Source organism: Phyllopteryx taeniolatus, chromosome 6 (genome assembly GCF_024500385.1).
Source record: "Phyllopteryx taeniolatus isolate TA_2022b chromosome 6, UOR_Ptae_1.2, whole genome shotgun sequence".
In the NCBI taxonomy this organism is placed as follows: Eukaryota; Metazoa; Chordata; class Actinopteri; order Syngnathiformes; family Syngnathidae; genus Phyllopteryx; species Phyllopteryx taeniolatus.
This window is the reverse complement of record NC_084507.1, coordinates 9,981,965-10,005,072: the sequence shown is the minus strand read 5'-3', so window position 1 is coordinate 10,005,072 and position 23,108 is coordinate 9,981,965. Positions and strand designations below refer to the sequence as shown.

The window sequence follows — 23,108 nt, the reverse complement described above, 5'->3', positions numbered from 1 at the left end:
TTTACTTTTGAGATACATATTTAAATTTACATTTAAGATTTAGATATATATTTAACATTTATATTTAAGATTCATGTTTGGATATATATTTAACATTTGAATATATATATAACATTTAGATGTAACATTTAATATTTGGATTTTATTATAAAGTTGACAAATATTTTTCTAAATGTGCAAAAAAGTGACTCTCGAAAATTCATCTTTTTTAAACACTGTTTGAAGCTAAATTTGAAAAACAAATTCTGTTATTTTCAGTGTGAGCCGCTTGACAAATAATAGTACACATAAAATGGGATATTCAAAATCAAACATATGCACTCACTGTACTGAAAACATGGCAGACTTATTTTCATGCTTTTTGGCATTGTACGGCTGTACAGCGCTTTTGGTCACTAGTTACGCAGAAACTCTCCTCAGTTTTGAACTGTAGCATTCCACTTTCTCCTAATCTTTGTCTATTAGTTGATTTAAAAGGCGCATATCTTCCAAACAAACATGCTCAACCATGCTCTAGATTGTTCTGTGTTGTGTTAACATTTCATTAGCATTTATAGCTTCTTCCTCATATTATGCTTGTTAATATACTGTATACCATATGTATGTATGTATGCCAGTGGCCCAATGTCTTGCCAATATGTACGCAGGTTGTGGAAGATTTATAAGAAAGTCTCTCACTTTTAAAGCAACTATTGGTCAATGTTTTTGCAGTAAGTCCCACAAACAAAAGCATCAATGCTCAAATACACTGTCCGGACGACAGGACAAAAGGCTTTTTCATTTGACATTCAAGATAGTGATAAACTATATTTGTGTGCTCATTTCAAACCATCTACTTAATCAGGCACAATCACTGAACATTTGTGTGAAATATTGAATCTCTTTGTCCAGCACTATACATCAAGTGTCAGTTATTTTAACCACAGAGGAAATCTGTGCTGTTCGCGTTACGTGTGAAACCATGTACAGTACATCAGAAGAAATGCAGAAAAGGCATCACATCAAACAGACACAGCTATGGAGTCACCGTTGAGAGCATTGCTGATGAGTTTAAAGACATATGGCTTTATGAAACTTCTCCAAAATTAAAACAAGCCTCTGTAATAATCAACCTTCCATCTTCTGAATTTGTTGTTTTTTTGTTTTTTTTTCACTGAGAAAACATATGCAGCTTGCAGTTGCCGAGAAGGACACAACAACCTCCCCAACCCCACCCGCTCCAGATGTTGCTTATAATGCATGCCTGTGCTATTCCACTGCCTGCCTGCGGGATAAGAACTTAAGTGATCTGGAGCACCCGTGTGTGATTGAACTGCTTGACTTTGCTGAAAGTTACAGTCAACTTTGTGCAACAACGTTTCCTCTCTCTCTCTCTCTCTCTCTCTCTCTCTCTCTCTCTCTCTTTCTCTCTCTCTCTGTAGCTTGTCATTTGACTCACCTTTCTCTTCCCCATGTCTTTTTGCCTCCATCCAATGCACTCTCGCTCTTTCCCTGCAACATCTGTCATGAGTTGGCAACGACTCAGCTCCGAAACCCACTTGCCAGCCAGTTATCCTGCATTTTCAACCTCATCAAACCTCATGGCTCCATTGCTGCCACAGTGCGCTTAATTACTGTATTTCATGACTGTCATACAAACCATGTTCATGTTACAGTAAGAGGTGAAATGTACGGCTAGTTTTTCCCACATTGGTAAGCAGTTCGGCCACCACGTAGGGTAGTGGTTCGCACATCTGCCTCACATTTCTGAAGTTTGGAGTTTGAATCTCAGCTCCGGCCTTCCTGTGTGGAGTTCGCATGTTGTCCCATGCTTGCATGGGTTTTCTCTGGGTGGGCTTCCATCCACATTACAAAAAAAAAATGCATATCCATAGGTGTGAATGTGAGTATGAATGGTTGTCTATGTATGCCCTGCAAATAACTGGCGACCAGTCCCAAGTGTATCCTGCCTCTTGGCCAAAGTCGGCTGGGTTAGGCTCCAGCTCACCAAGAACCCTAATGAAGACAAGTGCTACATAGAGTGAATGGATGGGTTAGCAGTTCGGCCTTGGTGGAGGTCTGACTTCTACATAGTACTTATGCACTGAAGAAAGGCAAGCCTTGTCCATTGAGGTAGGAATGTGGATCCCCTGATTTGAATGTAATTTACAGTAAACCACCAGAATAGGAAAAGTGCAGTGCAATGCCATATGAAGTCCCCATGCATCCTTGAATGCTGAATGAGCATTCACTGTGGTCCAAATTATTTGGCACATAGATTAAGTTAAATAAACATCTGAGTTTTTGTTACACTGGGGAAATTTTGCCGTTGTTGTTTCACCTTTCACGATTTAAATCCTTAATAGCAATCTCCGACGGGTTTCCCAGATGAGGCTCATTAAAGGAAATTCCACATTATTGAGAGTTTTATGCATAATGGAGACAAAAAGGGCATTTCTGCTGACGAGACATTTCAAGAAAATTATGGTACTGTTAAAACAAAATGTGTGTGACTCATAGAACAAACAGTTTTATTCAAATAATGATGAATTACAGTTCAAAGTATTCCAGTTACAGTCATGAAAATGCATAGTCGTCAGAGAGCAGCTGTTAAAAAGCCGCTGATGGGGCGAAATCAAGTATTTGAAACTGCTAGTGTCTTTGAAGTCTCGAGACCCTCTTGATACATGTTTCTCCAATGCCTTGCAGTACTGCGTTAAGCTGTATATTGGTCACCAATAACCAATTTCAAATGAAGAAATGTTGGCTAGAGCCTCAGAAATATTATAAAGACTCATTTTTAACTGTTTTTCTCTTTTTCTAATTTGGATGGTTCAGATGCATAGAGTTACAGTAGGGATTGTTGGTGGTTGGCCACCAGCTCCCACCAAGGCTATGATCGAGTAAGAATAGAATAATAGGCAGTGAGATGGTTGGCCACCCTAGAGTGCCTGACAGTGCCAAAATGACCTCTGCAATATATGCGGAGCTGATGATGAAGATATCGTTTAGGCTTTAGCTCCCATGGTATTCATGGTGTTGCCACCATCATCCTCTGACCTCAACCCTGTTGAGAACATGTGGACCATCTTTATAAGGAAGATCTATGAGGGTGGTTGGCAGTATACCGCTAAGCAGAAGCTTTGGAAGGAAATTTGTGCATTCTCAAATGAGTTATAGGCAGAAACTATCACTGGGTTGACAATTAAGGTTTATGGTTGTTCAGGTGTTTTTGAATACAAACATGTAACATGATCAGCAAAGATATTTTTTGTCAAAATAGCATTACATGAGTCAAGAAAACCAATATTCCTGTAATGACAGAAATACATCTTTTTAAAAACCGTTGTGCATAACATTTTGGAACACTGTATTTTGATTTGATTTGCAAAATCTAATTATTATTTTATTCTTATTATAAAATGATTAATCATGTTGGTTAGTTATAATTATTATTTTATATATTGTAATTATAATTAATTATAAGCTAATATCAAACAATGATCAAACAATTGTATTCATTGTAAATTGCATTGACTTTGATTAAGGTAAATAACAAAACAGAATATGCTTAATAATTTGGAACACATCCTTTGGTCGCATACAGTATTTGTTCAATTCAATTTGTGTCTGGCAGATTTAACAGTTGTCCCGAAATTTTACAACTCTAAATTATGGTATGGCATATTTTCTCGACATTAAAAATGTGTCATCATTACAGCATCTCTACAGTAACCCCTTACTTTGGAAATGAAGCATCAAAGCCACCCATTAACCCGAACACAAACAAAGAGAAAATAGATGTGAAGCACTTAGTGAAGACAGAGACAGGCTTTTAAATAACTAGCTCGACATTTCCATAAGGATAAAGTCTGAAATCAGACGTTTTATTACCTTTCAAATTATTGCTCACACATCTCTTAATGCTGTTGCAAAATGACTTTTCTTCCCTCTACTTTGCCCTCCTGCATACCACCTCGTCCTCATCCTTAAATGTCTTGCTTGCTGTCCAAAATGCTTTCTGAATACATGATTAATAATTAAAAGAGCAAACTCCCTCCTGCCTCACTCTTGTGTCTCCTGCCTCCTTTTCACCTTGCATGTTTCCTGTTTCCCTCTTATTTTTACACCATCCTCATCCTTGTAACATTTGCTTGTACCCTTCACTGACACTTTGTTCTTTCTCCATATTTCTCCATCCTCCTCTTTCTCCAGCCGACATCTAAACTTTCATAATGATTGTCTGGGTGTCGAAACGCTTTTTAACGGCTTAATCAATACTTAATGAACATAGCATAAATATTTTATGAACCCTAAACCCTGATGTCCCCAGGGTTTCATTAGTCAAGGAGATGTACACTTTTCTCCATCTTTATGATGGCTGGAGGCTCAGGGAAATCAACACTGGGTACTGATTACCTCATCTTTGAGTCTCTGGTCAGTTCATATTATGGCATTGTACTGCAGACGTCAAGCTATCTGTCTATTCTAACCTGAAAGTTAATTGAAGAAAATGGTCTTTGGGGAATGTGATTTGGGATACACTATGTCAAGGGTGCGGCACGGTGGGCGACTGGTTAGAGCGTCAGCCTCACAGTTCTGAGGACCCAGGTTCAATCCCTGGCTCCGCCTGTGTGGAGTTTGCATGTTCTCCCCGTGCCTGTGTGGGTTTTCTCCGGGCACTCCGGTTTCCTCCCACATCCCAAAAACATGCATTAATTGGAGACTCTAAATTGCCCGTAGGTGTGACTGTGAGTGTGAATGGTTGTTTGTTTGTTTGTGCCCTGCGATTGGCTGGCAACCACTTCAGGGTGTACCTCGCCTCCTGCCCGATGATAGCTGGGATAGGCTCCAGCACGCCCGCGACCCTAGTGAGGAGAAGCGGCTCAGAAAATGGATGGATGGATGGATATGTCAAGGGTGTATGACTGAAGCACCATTCAAATATCACAGCGTTCTGGGTGAGATGCTGAAACTTCCACAAAAATATATAGGAAAATACAGCTAAAGCTTTTGCTATTGGATCCCAATCCATTATTCACAAACACTTAGCAAATCATAATGGTGCATGATGCCTTGCAAATGTCAACATGTCTCGCATGTCTTCACAGGCGTCTTTTACACCACAGAAGAGTCAAAGAAAAAGACCATCGACCCAGAACTGGACACGTGACAAGGGAATGGGATTTTCAGTCCATGATTGTTGACAGAAGAACTGAACGTAAGTGGAATGTGAACTTCATTTGATCTTTAAGACCCTCGCCTTGTGCCAGAACCGCTCATGCAATTAAGGAAGGCTGCACCAAGCTCGCTACGTCTGAAATCACTCACTTTGTTAGTTATTCAGTATTTACTATCCAGTCTTGCCTGGATGATCACCAAGTTCATTGCATGTTCAAAGCTATGAATAAGTACACACAGTGTTTCAACATTGTATTAGCCAACATCCATCCATTATCTATACCGTTTATCCTCATTAGGGTCACGAGTGTGTTGGAGCAAATCCCAACTGACTTCCGGCGAGGGTGGGTGTACACCATGGACTGGTCGCCAGCTAATCGTAGGGAACATATAGAAAAACAACCACTCTCATCTAAAAACAATTTAGACTAGTCTTAAATTAACCTTACATGGAAATTTTGGGACAGTGCCCTAAGAAAACCCATGCAAGCAGAGGGAGAACATGCAAAGTCCACACAGGAAGGCCAGTCCGGATTCGAACCCACAAGCTCTGAATTGTGAGGCAGGTATGCTAACCAGCTGATTACATTTACATGTGTTAAGAATGTCAGAACACCATCTAAGCCATTCCCTGTTTAATAAAGGTTTTATGATGGCAACATTTTGGCACTGGGACTTTTTAAACAACATTCATTTTAATTAAAAAAATGTTAAACAATGTCATGGAATGGAATGTGTTCCATGAGGTTTCGCTATTTATGTTTCTATTACCTACTAACTACTTTTCCTATTGGATCCCAATGCATTATTCCGAAGTGACAAGTCAATTTGATACATGATCTCATTTCTTCACTTGGCTCTGTGAATGGTTAATTGGCCACAAAGGTCATTAAGCGCTGCTAACCTTTAAAAGATTCAACTAATTCTGAGAGCCTCATTAAATAGGGGAAACAGCTTTTCAAGTGATGCACTTATCAAAATATACATGAGTAGAAATGCTGTTTTCCACTTGTGTTTGTTAAAGAAACCATGACTCGCCAAAGTAATGAAAACACACCTGTCTGAATGAGAAGCTGTGTGTGTCAGTGTTTAATTAAATTTTGTGACAGCCAGAGCACTGTCTTTTTCTGGCATTCACTAGCTTACTGCCGCCATCTTTTCACTGCATGACTCACTTTAAGCATTACGATCAGTCTTTTGAGGTAATTGCGACTAAACAGTAACATACTATCAGATCCAGTAAATTTCCTTCTGGGAGGTGTCTTCGGCTGTCCTCTCTTTCGTGCCGTTTTCACCTCATATTTCTTTCCCTACCACTTATTTTGTCACTTCTGTGCCTATTAAAAAGCTGGTAATTCATCATCGCGTCAGAGCGGAGGGCAGGTGCGGCTGCACACCAGCATGCAGGCACCTTCCCTACTTTTCTGCCAGCTGCCCAGCGTTGTAATCAATCACCTTGTTATGTGACAGTGACACCATCCGGGATGTATGGCCACAGAGAATCTAGAAACTATGCTACAAATGATGGCAGACATTGGCTTGGGGAATCTATCACAGGATGGGTTATATTTTTTTAAATATATAATATGAGATGGGTGTCCGAAGAGCAGGGCTGTCAAACCTGTTCTCACCGCGGGCCACTTCACTTTGTAGTTATGGTTATAACCGTGAAACCACATATTTGTAAATGTATAATCATTCGGGGTTAAGGGTACAACAAAAATCTAATTAGTCATGCATTTGATTATTAACATTTTTACAATAAATAAGTAGTTTTTAAGAGATGTAAAGGAACACTTGTGGTAAGCTTTCATGGAGCACATAAAATTATATTAAGGGCTGGTTGTGGCCCGCGAGCCTTGATTTTGACACCTGTGTCCTTGACAGATCCAAAAAAAAAAAAAAAAATGAAAAATAAAAACAAAACTATGATCGGATGTGCTATCTTGATACCAATATTTTTTTTTGCTGTTGACATAGATTTTACTTGGTGAAACGAGCACACGGATTACAATTAATGAGCGTGGGCTTGATTCTGAACAGCTGATTAAAGAGCAGTGTAGTTTCCTGTGGTTATGGGGTTTGTGTTACTTGTTATTACTTGGATGCAATTATTAAATGAGGCATTTGAACTGGGAAAATATGATGTTATACTGTAAGTGTAATTTAGACTGATAAATAAATAAATATTCCCTTGTTGGCGGTGGTGTTGGGAGGGGATACTTGTACTGTATATTCATAACACAGGGTAAGGGACATCCAGTTATTACAATCCTTCATGAAGCAGACATGAACGCATAAGACCAAACAGAGACACACAACAACACAAATATCATGCTGTTGGATCCTATTCACATGCACACATATTTAAACACTAAGTAGACATAGAATGGCTAAAACCTGATCAGCATGCATAATGTTCTCTGACGTTCTGAACAGTCTCTTTTTCTGTACTCAATGTTGTAATCACTCCTAATGGGACTCAGCTGTTGGCCAGTCTAATTACTTGCAATGCAGACAGATGATCTGGACGACATGCTGACATGGATTTGAGTGTCCTTTGTGCAAATAAACAGTGTGAATGTGCACATCTGCATGCATTGTCAAGGCTCACTTAGAGATGGGTATTAAAAATTGCGAATTGGTGAGAACCAGCTCCAATGTTAACAATTACGGTACATGGAATCCTTTGCAAAAAGTTTTAAATGATTCTCTTATTGATACAATTTGGAATAATGACATCATTGCACGCTGTACACAGCACACAAAACAATCGAATTAGTTAACAATCACAGTTTATTACAGCCTGCAGGTGGTATTAATAAGCTACATCACTTTAATCATTCTGAGTAAAGGTGCCAAATTGCTACCAAAAGCAGCAGTAATTTAACAACAAAAAAATGACACCAATTTAACTGTACACAACTAAAAATAACAGCACTTTAACTATTAAACCATGTCTGTTCAAAATAACCTTTACAGATGCATTTTAATACAGTCAAAACGAGTAATTTTAACTATAGCAATGCATTCTGGAAAAGAGTGCATGCAAATTTTCCTGGAGTGACACAAAAATCCGTTCTGCCAGATACTGCAACCTGAAGTTTACCTTGGCCTCTTAGGGGCAGTGTGGTGTGATGCATGCATAGAGCTACAAGTTTCTGTTAGTCAAAATAAACTCATTTTTCACAGATTAGGAAGAATATATGACTGAGAGTACCGTTTTATTACCTCTGTGTATGTTACTATGACTTTTTTGTGTGAATATTTGTTTTTCAGCGGAAATCCCACCCGTGATCTCATGCTAATATTAGCCAGCCCGTCAATAGGGTTTTCCACTGACTGTTAGCATTAAGATGACGATCTCTAAAACAAATCACAAATCACATACTTGTTCACAAAGAGGTGAACCTCGCCCCATCTTTGCTTGCGAATGACTGAGCAATTCAGGGAAGCTCCTTTTATACCCAATCATGGCACCCACCTGTTCCCAATTAGCCTGTTCATCTGTGGAATGTTCCAAACAGGTGTTTGATGAGCATTCCTCAACTTTCTCAGTCTTTTTTGCCAACTGTCCCAGCTTTTTTGGAACGTGTTGCAGCCATAAAATTCCAAGTTAATGATTATTTGCTAAAAACAATAAAGTTGATCAGTTTGAACATTAAATATCTTGTCTTTGTAGTGTATCCAATTAAATATAGGTTTAACATGATTTGCAAATCATTGTATTCTGTTTTTATTTATGATTAACACAACATCCGAACTTCATTTGAATTGGGGTTGTAGATTTGATAGAGGACTGGAGCCATCACACGATGGCTCCAAAAATGCTACCAAGGGTGACGTCCCAACTCCATTGGAATTGGGGTTGTACACAATCAAGTTAATTTAAAATTTTTTTGTAAATGTCTGGCAATGCTAATACTGAAACACAGAAAATGCTGATAATACTACAGTTATATATTATTATAATTATAAAACCACTTTGGTGAAATAAACAGTATATTGATTTATCCCACAAAAAGGCGCCAGAATCAAAACAATAGTTTTTGTTAGTTAAACCCATGTTTTGAGTGTATATCTATTGTTGCAATATACATAGCTAGATACTGAATATGAATAAAAGAAATAGAAATTTTAAAAAACAATCAACAATGCACCAGAGGACATCACCACCACGGGAAGTAAAGAAATAACTGTTTGGTAGCAACGCGGCAGGAAGTATTTTAGAGCTTAGAGGGAGGTCTTAATCCCAATTAAAGCTAAATTTCCCACTCATCTTAATTTTAGTTATTAACTCTGCATGAACCAAACCAAACATGTTGACACATTTGTGATATTGGACTGTGTCAAGAATCCTTATCACCGTGAGTGCTATTTATTGGCACTTTGCTTAATGTATTGAAAAATCAGATATGTTTCTTGATGCTATACTTTCTTAACATGTGATGAACCAACATTAGCATACATTGTGCAGTCTTTATTAGACACCTATGACATTATATGACTGAATTAAATGTGATTTGGATGATGATGATTAATTTTTCCAAAGAATATTTGGTTTTAGTTTATGAAACACAACGCACAAAAAGATTTGGATATCTATATTCTTGTTCAGTTTATCTCTATAGAACAACAAGTTGTGCAAAAAGTACTGAAACAAACAGTCGGACATTTACATTCAAAAGTTTAGGGAAGGAAATTATGCTTGCCAGTAAATGTTGTAGAGTTTAAAAAAATTGATATGATTTTCTTAACTGAATTTCTTGAAAAAAAGGTTTTTATTGAGAGGGTATAGAGAAATCTCCATGAGAAAAGTCCGACAACAACAAGAAATCAACAACACTAATCAGCTGCTGCCGTGCACAAAACAAGGAGAACTACGTCATGTCTGGTATCATCAGAAAGCTTGGGGTTCTCGCCCACCGCAGATTTAATTAAAATGCACGTCATTTCACGTAGGAACTAACAAGAGGCCGTAATACACACCCTCATGATTTAAACAAAACATCCGTGTAGGCAAACGCTGAAACCCCAGTTCCTGTTTCAGAAGTGTTTGTAATTTTGGTGTCATAAACGTGCTCGTAAACAATAGCGACCCTTGAAAATGTGTGGTTCCTGTCATATTATTCTGGACTTTTTTCCATTATGAGAGGAGCAAAGAAAAGCACTGTAGGCTATTCTCCTGCCAAACATTTGGATGTGACATGGAAGAAATCCACAAGAATCCTGCTTAAATTTTTCAGATGCCTGCCTTTTACATGCAGTTTTTATTGGCCAGGTTTTGAAAAACAAACTACAAATAGTTTTCGTCTACCACAGTATTATGAACAACTTTTGCCATGTACGTTTAACTCTGCTTGATTGGATACAACTTCGCTGAGAGTAAGTGGTAGTGCGGGGGAGAGATGGGAGAAGTGTCATGCAGGTCAAGAGTAAGTCTCAAACCTTGCTGTCTTGGGTGGCTGGTCTTCAACATACACAATAACCCAGCACTGCCTACTCTAGCAGATTAAAAACTCTCCTGCTAAAATGACTAATATCCCACCTCGTCCATTTCCCCGGTCTCTCTTTTTCTTTCACTGAATGGCTCCTTAATTGTCTGCTTGTTTGAGAACATTTTATTGGAAAAACACAATACAGCAGAAGGCCTGTCTGCTTGCAGGATTAACACTGAGAAAGCACTTGCTCGGATAAGGGAAGAGAAATTAAAAAAGGTTTTTGCAGACAAATACCTCTCTTTGTTTCCTGCTTCCTTTGATCAGAAAATGGCACAAGGCTTGCTCTTTGACAGGCAAATTGCGTTATGGGCAACAACAAAAGAAAAAGAAATATAGATGAATACCAAAAGGTAAAAGAAGTGCAAGAGAGGAGTGTGTTTGTGTTACTGGCATTGCAGTGCTGAAAACATAAGGCCCTGACTTTGACACAAGAACACCATAAGCTTAGAGGGAAGTCATGAATTACTTGGATTTCCACCAATCTTGAGCTCCTGTTATGCCTCTGTTTAATTCAGCCATTAGCAGTGTAGTGGTTCAACATAACTAACTTTTGTGCAGTTCAATTACACACACACACACACACACACACACACACACACTGTCGCGGACACGCCATGGAAAGATGACACCCAGCACCCCGGTCTCCGCCGAGACTCGCTCTTTCCACCGAGACAGACGACCACGGAGTGGCGAGACGTAACTTCACAAGCAGACGCTAAATGAATCAACAGCCAGAATAAACAGAAGCAAGACACAGACATTTGCTTTGGCATGCCGACGCTAAGTGAATTACCAGCACCTGGAGCATCAAAGCGGAGACCAAAGATACAGAGTTTGCACTAGAACGCTAAATTAATTAACTTCTACCACTAGGCAGCCCGGAGGATTTCACCAAAAAAGGCGTCTCCACCCTGTTGGGTACCGCGCCACTTGGCCAGCCAAACTGGGAGTTTGGACAGAGCAACAGCAACACCCACTGACGACGGAACGGCACTGCAGACGCGGGTTCATTCACCGTGCCGCTATCTTAAATCCAATAATTAATATGTTATTCCACTGGTTTCAAACTACGAAATAATAATGGAAAATTAACACTCAGAGGCGGTCCAGCTCCCCTTTTGGTCCCGAAGCTGGTGGGGAAGGAAGGTGAGGGGGTGGTGGGTAAACCACCCCGTTCTGGCTTTTTTATTCATGGGTTTTCATACCAATACTGTACTCACTGTAATTTGGACTATACTCTTAGATTAGTGTAGGTCGGTGACATACTATGAAGCGTTCAGACTTATGTAAATATCTATAGGAGCGGAATGCCATCATTAGCTGAGGACCCCGTGTACAGTGAAATATGTTACTCGCCTTTCTTTTAATTGGAAAATAGTATATTAACAGGCATGTGTCAGAAAGGTTATGGTACATTTATTCGTACATGGAACATACTGTATAAGGTAAGGTACTTTCCCAAAAAGAAGAGATCAGTGCCAACAAGATAAAAGTTAAGTTTTGTGGCTGTTTTTTGAGTAATTGTGATATTTAATTTTTATCTATTTTTTCACAAAGTTAACAGGGAAAGGCTCCAGCACACCCACGGGACGCCTGATAAGTATAAGCGGTACAGAGAATAGTTGTATGTATTTATGCACTTGCAGTTGTCGTGTTAATCTTGAGTTCCTTAACAGGGGGCTCTGCAAGGCACTTTGAACATGAAAGCATAATGTAGTTATGATTAAAAATATGTTATACTGTACATGTTTTCAAAGGCTATTTTCGAACAATACAATTTATTTTCTTTATTGTTCTTAACTTAAAAATGTGGGTCCCGGGGTGGCAACAGTGGAGAACCACTGCACCAAGCATTTAGGATGAAGTTAAGAAATATTAATAACACCACAATGGTGTTTAGTTCTAACTCGGAATTGCATCATTATATTCAAGGCCATGTAGTTTATACTAGAGATTGACCTGCCTCTGCCGGCCTCTATAATGAAATGGTGTTTACGCCTCAATAAATCACCAATTTCATCAACTCTGCTGTTCAATCTACATCTGTGAGGCCGTAATTGAACAGTCAAGGTCAAGTACGTAAAGGTCAAGCTTTTTTGTACAGTAAATGTGTCAATAAATCAGTGTACTAAGAACTGTGTGCAAGCCAAACAAATGAAGTACAAGATTGCAACCCTTTGCCAAGACTGGAAAGTCTCCCAAACCTATTCCATTTGCACATGTGATTTCAGTTCAGCAATTGCATTTATGAAACAATAAAAAGGTGCACTGGCGTACATAAAAGCCACAGTAGAAACTACAACGTATGTGCTGCATGGGCAAATAATAATAATAATAATAATAATTATAAGGATTTAGCACAAACAATCCTAGTTTAGATTACGGATAGCCATGATAGTCTCTCGACCACTAAAAATGTCAACAGTGAAATCTGATATATCACATGTTAGTTGCAACAAGTTTCAGTTGTGTAGTTGTTAGGCTTTGGAGTCAAGTGAGCAGAGTGGATTTCTCTCCTTAACTCAATAACTACTCCATAATTACCTTTTTTAAGCTTTAACAAAGGGAATTTATTAACTGCAGCCTATTCTTTCCATTAAAAGTGTCATATACAGTATCAATATTATTTTTTAAAGTGAATCCATGAATGCATTGTTTCATTCTATCATGTTCAAAATAAAATGTGTTCTTCCCAGAACTAAGACACATTTTTGCTCTAATGGTTTTGCAAATCTATGATTTTTTTCTATAATTCTGCTAAGCAGACAGCGTAAAGAGCAAATCTCATAACTTCGGGAGATCAGTACCCCTTGGTAGACCTATTAAGCGCAATATGAAATTCAGTATGAATTCCCCCAAACGTTTTGAGCAGCTATTATTATTTGAGCAATATATTAACTGTTTTTATAGCTTCTTGCAAAACTACCATTAATACCTATCAATGTTTCCCCTCTTTGCTGTAAGATATATTCCCTTCTTTTCAATGTTGTATGATAGGTGAGTGGTTTATTGAAGGAATGGAGGGGTTTATGTTTTTGAAGAACACAAACCTTTATTCATGGAGGTGATAAGTCTAACTTATTTGTCCAGCATATTTTTGACTCTGGGGTCTCCGAAGTCAATATATTTGAAGCTCACATCTTCCTTTATCCGAAAATGTTAGTATTTCAGTAGTGTTGTATTTCAGAAGAAGACTAACCCTTCATTGAAGGTCATTATTCTTATCTGGCTACTCTACATTGAAAATGCTGTACATATGAAAGAGTGCTGCAGCACATGAGCTGAGGGCGTGGGGTGGATGGCTTGCTCAAAGGAACCTCGACAGTAGCAGACTAGAAACTCTCCAATATTTTTGTACACAGCGGGACTCAAACCTTGCCCTCCAGCTCCAAAGCTCTAATCCTTACAGTGCATAAATTGGTAATCAAATGTAGTCTGATCTTTATGTCCATCTAAATCACAAGAATAAACAAGCAGAGTCTGCTTAAACTAATATCACAGAAATAATTATATATTTATATATTTTTTACTGAAAATAACATTAAACATTCCCAGGACATTAAATAAAAAGTATGTGAACCCTTTGATTTAATTACTGGTTGACCTTCCTTTGGCAGCAATAACTTAAAACTAATACTCCTGTAGTTGCACATCCGATGTGCACAACGATCATGATGTATTTTGGACCATTCCAATTTATAAAACTGTTGTAATTAAACAGGATTCATGGGATTTCTGTTGTGACTAGCTCTCTTGAGGTCATGCCACAGCATCTCAATTGGGCTGAAGTGAGGACTTCAATATAAACTTGTATAAAGCTGGAAAAGGTTACAAAAGCATCTCTAAAAGTCTTGATGTTCATCAGTCCACAGTTAAACAAATTGTCAATAAATGGAGAAAATTCAGCATTGTTGCTTCTCTTCCATGGAGTGACCATCCTGTAAAGATGAATCCAAAAGAACAGCGCAGAATGCTAAATGATGTCAAAAAGAACCCAAGTGTCAGACAAAGACGTACATAAATCACTGGCACATGCCAACATCTCTGTTGGCAAATGAACTATACGTGAATCATTAAACAAGAATGGGGTTCATGGGAGAATACCAAGGCCAGTGCTGTCTAAGAAAAACATTCCCGTACTTTTGAAGATTGCTACAGGGTGCTTGGATGTTCCACAGCACTACCTGCATAATAGTTTGTGGACAGATGAAACCAAAGCTGAATTGTTTGGGAGGAACACACAACGACGTGTGGAGGAAAAATGGCACACCAACATCAAAACCTTATCCCAACTGTGAAGCATGGTGGGAGCATCACGGTATGGGTGTGCTTAATTACCTCAGAGCCTGGACAGCTTGCTATCATCAATGGAAAAATTAATTCACAAGTTTATCAAGATAATTTGCAGAAAAACTTGAGGCCATCTGTACAACAGTTGAAACTCAAAAGAGGATGGGTGAAGCAGATCAACAACAGAATGGCTTAAGAACAAGAAAATACATGTTCTGGAGTGGCCCAGCCAAAGTCCTTATATCAACCCAATTGAGATATTGTGGCTTCAAGAGAGCTATTCAAACCAGACATCACAGGAATCTTGCTTAACTGCAACAGTTTTGTAAAGAGGAATGGTCCAAAAGTCATCCTGATCTGTGTGCTCGTCTGATCTGCAACTATAGGAAATGTTTGGTTGAGGTTATTGTTGTCAAAGAAGGTTCACCCAGTTGTTAAAACCAATGGTTCATTTACTTTTTCCTCCCTGTCCTGTGAATATTTACGTTATATTCAATAAAAATATGAAAACATAATGGTTTGTGTGGTATTAGTTTAAGCAGACATTGTTTATTCTTTATTCTTGTGATTTAGATAAAGATCAGACAACATTTGATGACCAATTTATGCAGAAATTTAAGAAATTTCAAAGGGTTCACAGACTGTTTTCCTACCACAGTAAGTAATAAAGCCATGTCAGTTAGTATTTCTCTGCCTATGGTATGGGTGTAAGACTTCAAGCCATCCATCCAGCTATCTATTTTGTATACCGCTTATTATCATTAGGGACAACAGGTGAGCTGGAGCCTAGGCTGGAATAAGTCATTGTACCTTTTAAAACAAATCAAACTGGTATGTAAACATATTGGGCATCGTGTGTTTTGCACTTACAACTGATACAGCTTCATCATGATTCATCCTGATCAATGCATTTGACCTACAGAAGCAAGGCTTTAAAGCCGAGGCCTGTTGCCATGGTTATCTCTATTCGAGACCGGAAGGATTAACCTCGGGGTGGCTGGGGGGGTTGGGGGTGGGGGGGCCTTGAGGGAGACATAGAACCATGTGAAAAGAGCAATACAAGGACAAATCAAAAGAATAACAACTTTAGGTAGGAATATATCAATAGATATATATATGTTTTTGTTCATGGCATGCCCTTCTTTGGGTTGGTTACAAGGCTACTGGCATACACACACCAGCCACATTAGGTACACCTACATAATTGAATTAGATCCAATACAAGCACTAGATCAAATAATGTAGCCTGCCTTTACAAAGATGACAATGCTCAATTTTAACTGACACTGTCACGGGTCTGACGTTCTTTTGTGTGGTTGTAGTTATACTGCAATATATTGAGATGTTATATTTTGATATTTAGCTCCATACACTAAAACATCCAGTCTGTGAAAGACACCTGTCAAACCTGAGAATTCTGACGCAGTTTGCTTACAAGGAATGGGCCAAACTCCAAGTTGCCAAGAGCGTAGATCTCATTGACAGTTACAGATAGTGGCGGTCCCGGCTTGACTGTTTCCCTGAGATCTATCGTTGAAGAAACTTCAAATATTGCCGAACAATATCACTTTAACTAAAACAATAAATAAAATCTTTGTAAAATAACATCAATTAATCCACATTTAGCCACAAGAAATTGTCTTAAATGAACTTTCTTTGTTTACACTCGTGAAACAGCATAATATGATCATCAAGCAGAGATGACATGGAATAGCTGTTCTTTTTCATTGTCTTTAAGGTAAATATAGCTTGAATGTGAGGACAGTGGAATTCTGCCATTGTTTCTACCATGATTCACGTAAATGAGTCACTTTGAGAACTGTGGGTGGCCCAATAATACGGTGCGCCTTATGTATGTGTTAAATAAAGAAATAGACCCCGTAACTGAGACTGCGCCTTTTAATGCGGTGCGCCTTATGGTTGTGAAAATACAGTAATATTGCATTTGTTAAATAAAACTTAAAAGCAATAGTTAATCCATGTAAGGGTGGCGCCATGTTGCGCAAAATCCTTTCAGCTGCATACCAAAAGTGATGTCAAAGTACAAGTAGCGGCTTGCCTGCTAATACAGTGGGCTAGTGAATTGTGTCAACTGAGAGACTTTTGAGAGCGATGGGTTTAAACATTCCATCCTGTGTACACTATGCATCAGCTGGAAACCATGCAGTGGCCATCAGATGAAGTGTAGCAGAAAGCAAAAGCATTGTACAGGAAGTGGTGAACAAACATCACGTTCTCACGAATTTGCACTCTTGTGAGTATGAAAAGACCAAAAAATGGTGGCCCCCATAAGCAGTTAGACGTAATGGTGTAAACATATTTTGTAGAGTAAATACTTTTGAGTAAATTTAAGTTAAAAAAAAAAACAGCTGATGAAGAAGATATGCATGTTTAAAATGTAACAGAAGGTTTTGTCATCTTGGCTTCAATTTAAATTATTATAATTTTTTTAAATTATACTGACTCACGGTTACTTATCAATCAAAGTCCTACAGGATTAGGAGGACTTGATTGTCATTTTGTCAAATCCATTTGGCCACATCAAGATCTTAAATCTTTTTCCTTTTTCAACTGTGGATGGTCGCTTCGTTCTTTTCTCTTTTCCTTCGCCAGCTTCGCTAGCAGCGGTAACTTGTAGAGAGCCACTTGCCATCCGCGCAGCTATGTCAACGCCAACTAGTCTGTCATGGAGGATCCGAGCCATCGCGTTAGCTGTCGGTGAAGAGGAAAAAAATGGATTATTCCTTCAACTGAGGATTTACTTGATTCGACAGAGATACAGACGAGTATCCTCCTCTCAATCGACAAGAAATGGTCGATTACACTTGATTTGCTTTGCCAGGAGATTGCCGAACTCCGGAAAGAGCTTGGAATTCGCACAACAACAAGTGAAAGAGCTAAGACTAGATAATACTGCGCTTTGATCAAACATGATGTGAACGTCATCAGAACTACAAACTCTGAGACTGGAATATAAACTCATGAAAGAAACTACGCTAAACATTCAATCAAGAAGCATGCGTGACAATCTCATTTTCTCGGGCATTCCAGAAAATGCTCCGGAAGACCCCGAGGTACCGATTAAAAAGTTTATGATGTCCGTGCTCAAGATACAGCAAGTTACAGTCAACAAGATTACTTATCATCGTGTTCTCCGATTGGAAGACCCTCGCCCAGGAAACCGACCACCTCCCATCATTGCAAAGTTTGAACACTTTCAGCAAAAAGTGTTTGTAAAATCAAAAGGTCGGGAGCTCAAAGGGACTTAATTTGGAATTAACGATCAGTTCCCCAAGGAAATCAAGGAGAGCCGTAAAATCTTGTACCCGTTGATGTAGAATCACCGCGACAAAGGCAAACGAGCATGGCTAGTGGTCGACAAGCTATATGTCGACGGCCAACTGTTTCGTGATGCCAACGTCACGCCCTGGCTCTTCTAAGTGAGTACTTCTTTTGATCTGTTGTCGTTATGAATTGTCAAAAGTGTATTGTATTTTGTTTCATTCTTTCCACTTTTGCTTAGACGAACAAACAAAAAAACGGAATCACGCATGCCACCAGCATGAATCCTCACTCCAATCTGTCTGCTTTCCTGCTCTGCTTGTTTTCACACACACTAAACACACAAGTCACTCAAAACTCTTCTTGCGCACTACAACCAACCACTTTCTATGTTCAGTGTTTGTTCATTACCCTTCTATGTACCCTGGCTCTGCAATACTTAAATATAGCATCTCTATCACCCTCTCTCAATAACATTTGTCAACACAATAACAAAAAACTCCTGAAAACTGTCAAAAAAACAACAACAAAGAATGCAAAGTACCAAATCTATTTTAAGTTATGATACACGCACCCATTATATGTCAAACTTAACTTTTGTGTCATGGAATGTCAATGGCAATCGATCGCAGGCAAAAAGAATTAAGATTGTGGATTATACCACAAAATTTAAAACAGACCTCCTCCTATCACAAGAAACGCACCTTACTGCGTCAGATGAAAAATGCCTCATTGACTCTAATTTCACTCAGGTTATCTCGGCCTTTTATAACTGTAGACAAAAATTTTCTCATCGGTTCACCGCTTTCTCAAGAATAGATTTTTATCTTTCAAACAATTCGGCAGCTCAAAGAATTACACACAAAATACATCCAATCATCATCAGCGACCATGCACCAATTTCTCTCAATCTAAAAGTTGAATCAAGTTTGGGACCCCCACCAACATGGCGCTTCAACATGTCCCTATTGAAGGACCCAGATTTTGATTCTTTTGTGAGGAAGGAATGGGATGAGTTTTTGATATTCAACGACATCCCCACCTATATCCCCATCTCTGTTTTGGGAAACCGGGAAAGCTGTATTGAGAGGTCGAATCATATCATACTCTTTGTATATATATATATATATATATATATAAAAAAAAAAAACAAGAACACAAAGTGGAAAATGGAATTGAGGAAAAAAATTAAACACCTCACAGAAGAATATGCAATTAATCCGACAGATACGCTTAGAAACCAACTTCAAAAGGCAAAACATAAATTAGATGTTATCTTATTAATAAGAACAGCTTTTCTACAACAGTTAAGATACACTAACTTTGAGTACAGTAATAAATCAGGAAAATTCCTTGCGAACCAACTTCAGCGCAATAAAGAAAAGTCATAAATTACAGCCATTCAAGAGTCAACCGGCAACTGGACACAGTCACCGCATTATTATAGCAGCTTATACGCATCTTCAAATAACCCAGACCAAAATGAAATTTAAACTTTTAGTAAGGATCTAAACATTCCTCAATTAAATACACAAATTAAAGACAGCTTTGTGGTTCCTTTAACCAGAATCACATAACACATTAAAAAATATGCAATCAGGACGAGCGCCTGGCCCGGACGGAATCCCCGTTGAATTCATTAAACATTTCTGGCCAATACTAGCGCCTCTATTTCTCAGAAGAGTCAAGGAGATACACGATAAAGGGCAAATTAGTAGCCATATGAACACATCTTCAATTAAGTTATTACTAAAGTCAGGTAAAAACCCCACTCTCTCCGGCTAATTATCGTCCCTTTTCACTGATTAATGTGGATATCAAGATTATCTCGAAAGCCCTCGCAGCGAGACTTGAAAAGGTACTCCCATCAATAATCCACTATGACTAGACAGGCTTCATTAAAGGTAGAAGTTCCACAAACAATGTCAGACGTCTATTAAATTTAACAAGCATGTCACAGTGTAAAAATCCAAACGCAATCATCGTGTCGCTTGACACAGAGAAATCTTTCGATAAAGTTAACTGGGCTTTCCTGTTTGCAGTACTTTGCAAATTTGGCTTTGGAGATTCATTTATACAAGTACATTGGATTATATTATTATTACATTATACAATTCGCCAAAAGTTACAGTCACCACAAATAGGATTACTTCACAAAGTTTTACATTACAAAGAGGAACCAGACAAGGATGTCCACTCTCACCAATGCTATTTGTAATATTCATCGAACCTCTTGCTGCCGCTATATGTCAGAATGCTAATATTAAAGGCATCTGATCACTAGTGACAGAACACAAACTCAATCTATATGCTGATGATATTCTTTTTTACTTACAGGAACCCAAGTATTCTCTTCAGGCAGTCTTCAATCTCATTAAAACATTTTCACAAATATCAGACTACTCTATCAACTGGACAAAATCAACAATACTCCCAATAACAGCAAACTCATGGACTCCTGCAGATCAAATCCCAGATGACCCTATTCCTATAGGAAACATTAAGTATTTAGGTATTAATATTTCGTCAAAACTCACAGAGCTAACCAATCTAACTTACGCACCATTTCTGGAAAAAATCTCAGCTGATTTAAGACGCTGGAATAATTTATAACCTAACCTATATCACTACTGGGAAGAATAGCTACAATAAAAATTAAAACCTTACCTCAAATAAATTATTTATTTTCAATTATTCCATTTAAGACCACATTTAAATGGTTTCAAACCTTAGCTTCTGCTGTAATAAAGCTTTATTCAAAAAATAAGAAAAATAGAATTAGTCTACCCACTCTTCAGAAAAGTAAACAGGAGGGAGGCCTAAATGCTCCCATTTTTAAACAGTATTATTTAGCTAACCAATTACAATACCTCATCAAATGGTTGCACCACAATGAGGAGTGTGATTCTTGGCTAGAATTGGAACAAATAGACTGCAACAACATCAAACTCCCAAAACTTTGTTCTGTTCGACTGATCGACTCTGATTCTCAATAAACTTCAATTATAATACTAAGAAACCACAGCGGAAGCTTAAAAACTCCACTGTGACACAGTAAAACTGTTCCGGCATCAAAGTGATACAGATCCTCCATTCTGCTTGACCTAACAGCCGAACAGAACAAAAAAAAAAAAACTAGGATGTCATTTTGTCAAATGCATTTGGCCACATCAGTGAAAAAAAACAACTTCGATGGTTCTACACTCTTTTTACATTCCACGTAATACATAAGCAACCTATCAACACTACATACTGTATATTTACAAGTCATTACAAATATGTGCTGCGAGCAAGGTGTGTGGGGGGCTGTGGTGAGAGACGGGATCTATTTAACCTTTAATTTAAATCCACTTGAAAACTACAGCATAAAGTGGACATATGTTGTGATTAGGGTTGCGCATCGTTTTAATTTGAGCGAGTCCCGGTTCCAGTTCCACATTTCGATTCTCGATTCCAATTCTTTTCAAGGGCTGGGTCAAAAAGGTTTGCGTGGTTTAAATAAAGGGTGTCCAAATTATGAACATCCATTTTCTTAGCAGCCTGCAGCATACAATAAAATTAACATTTGACTCGGTGTTCTTTATAACCAGTATCAATACCAAAACCGATGACCTAAAAGGCAATGCGTGTGGAACTAACCTAATTGATTTAATATAATATTCATTAATTATTGTTTCAGCTAAAAGGGTTGAAGGGTACGCACTGGAACTCAGCATTTTGGCTTGAAAAATACCTTCACACAACACCGGTAAAAACGGAAGTAAAACGAGAAGGCATGAAAAAGAGTAATGAATGGAACCAAATGCTCTAAAAGGTTGATTTCTTTATCTACCCACCGATGAGACACAAGTTTAGTGTTTGAGATACTGTGAGATGTTTTAGTGACTTTTGTCCCAATTATTGTGATTTAAAGTTGCTAGTTTGACCTTTGGTGAAGTTTTAGTTCAATGTTAAGCTTGTAATGCGACTGTTTCTACTTTCTTTCCAGTATGCTAAAGTAATTAATATTTTATTTTTGTCTGTCATCAGCTCTTACGTTGGTTTGAAGACTCAAATTAGAGACTGAGACTGCTTGTTGTTTTAGAAAAACATGTACTACTGTCATGTAAAAACATGTATAACTGTTTTGACAAATATGACAAAAAAGTCTTTTTTTTTTTAAATTGCAAACTCACACTTAATTTTTTTTTTCATTTTTTCTGTATCATTACTTTTGGAAGTTTCAAGTTATTTTAGGGACCATTGTGGGTTTTTCTGTCTTCAAGGGAAGGATACCAACAATTTTGTGCAAAAAGTGAGCATTAATAAAGTTCTAAAGCCAGTATTTTGTAAACCGGTCTTTGATTCGCCAAAATAATATTGAAAGGTTAATCATAACTTTACAGAGAAACAATTTGCCTGAAAATAAGATCTAATTTCATTTTAATGTGTGGGTTTATGCATGTAAATGTCTGCTGGTGGAGGAGTAGTCTCTGTGCTATAGATGGAATATTGAACAACAAATAGTTTTTACGTTAAATAAAGTAGCCTAAAAATCTTGAAACCTGTAAACTGAGCCAGGTTTGTTTTTTTTTTATTTTTTTTTTTTAAATGAAGATGTTTTTTCCCCCTTGCAGGCTCTGTGATGATTTGATTTTGTTGTGTGTTTCCTTAGTGCTTAAAGAAGAGAGCAGGGCATTTTCTCGCTTTCTTTAGATGTTGGGACACAGCAGGGCCAGTTGACAGCTTGGCAGTTCAAGGTTATTTACTTTGAAAAAAGGAAACCAGCCTAAGTCAGCAAACATACATACACAGATAAGGTTATACTTAAACATCTAAGTAGTTTATCGCTGCTACTTTTACAGATGTTTCATTGCCTACACACGGATACACACA

General features: G+C 38.1%; 1 protein-coding gene and 1 long non-coding RNA gene across 3 annotated transcripts in view; both read right to left on the bottom strand.

Annotated features, from left to right (window-relative positions):
• Positions 1-23,108, bottom strand: part of LOC133479883 (RNA-binding motif, single-stranded-interacting protein 3-like) — a 157,268-nt gene that overhangs the window by 58,881 nt on the left and 75,279 nt on the right. The gene's annotated exons all lie outside the window — the stretch shown is intronic.
• On the bottom strand, positions 16,833-18,320 carry LOC133479885 (uncharacterized). Its single transcript, XR_009789098.1, has 2 exons — positions 18,278-18,320; positions 16,833-17,663 (listed from the first exon to the last, which is right to left on the bottom strand). It is a non-coding gene; the product is annotated as an uncharacterized LOC133479885 (long non-coding RNA).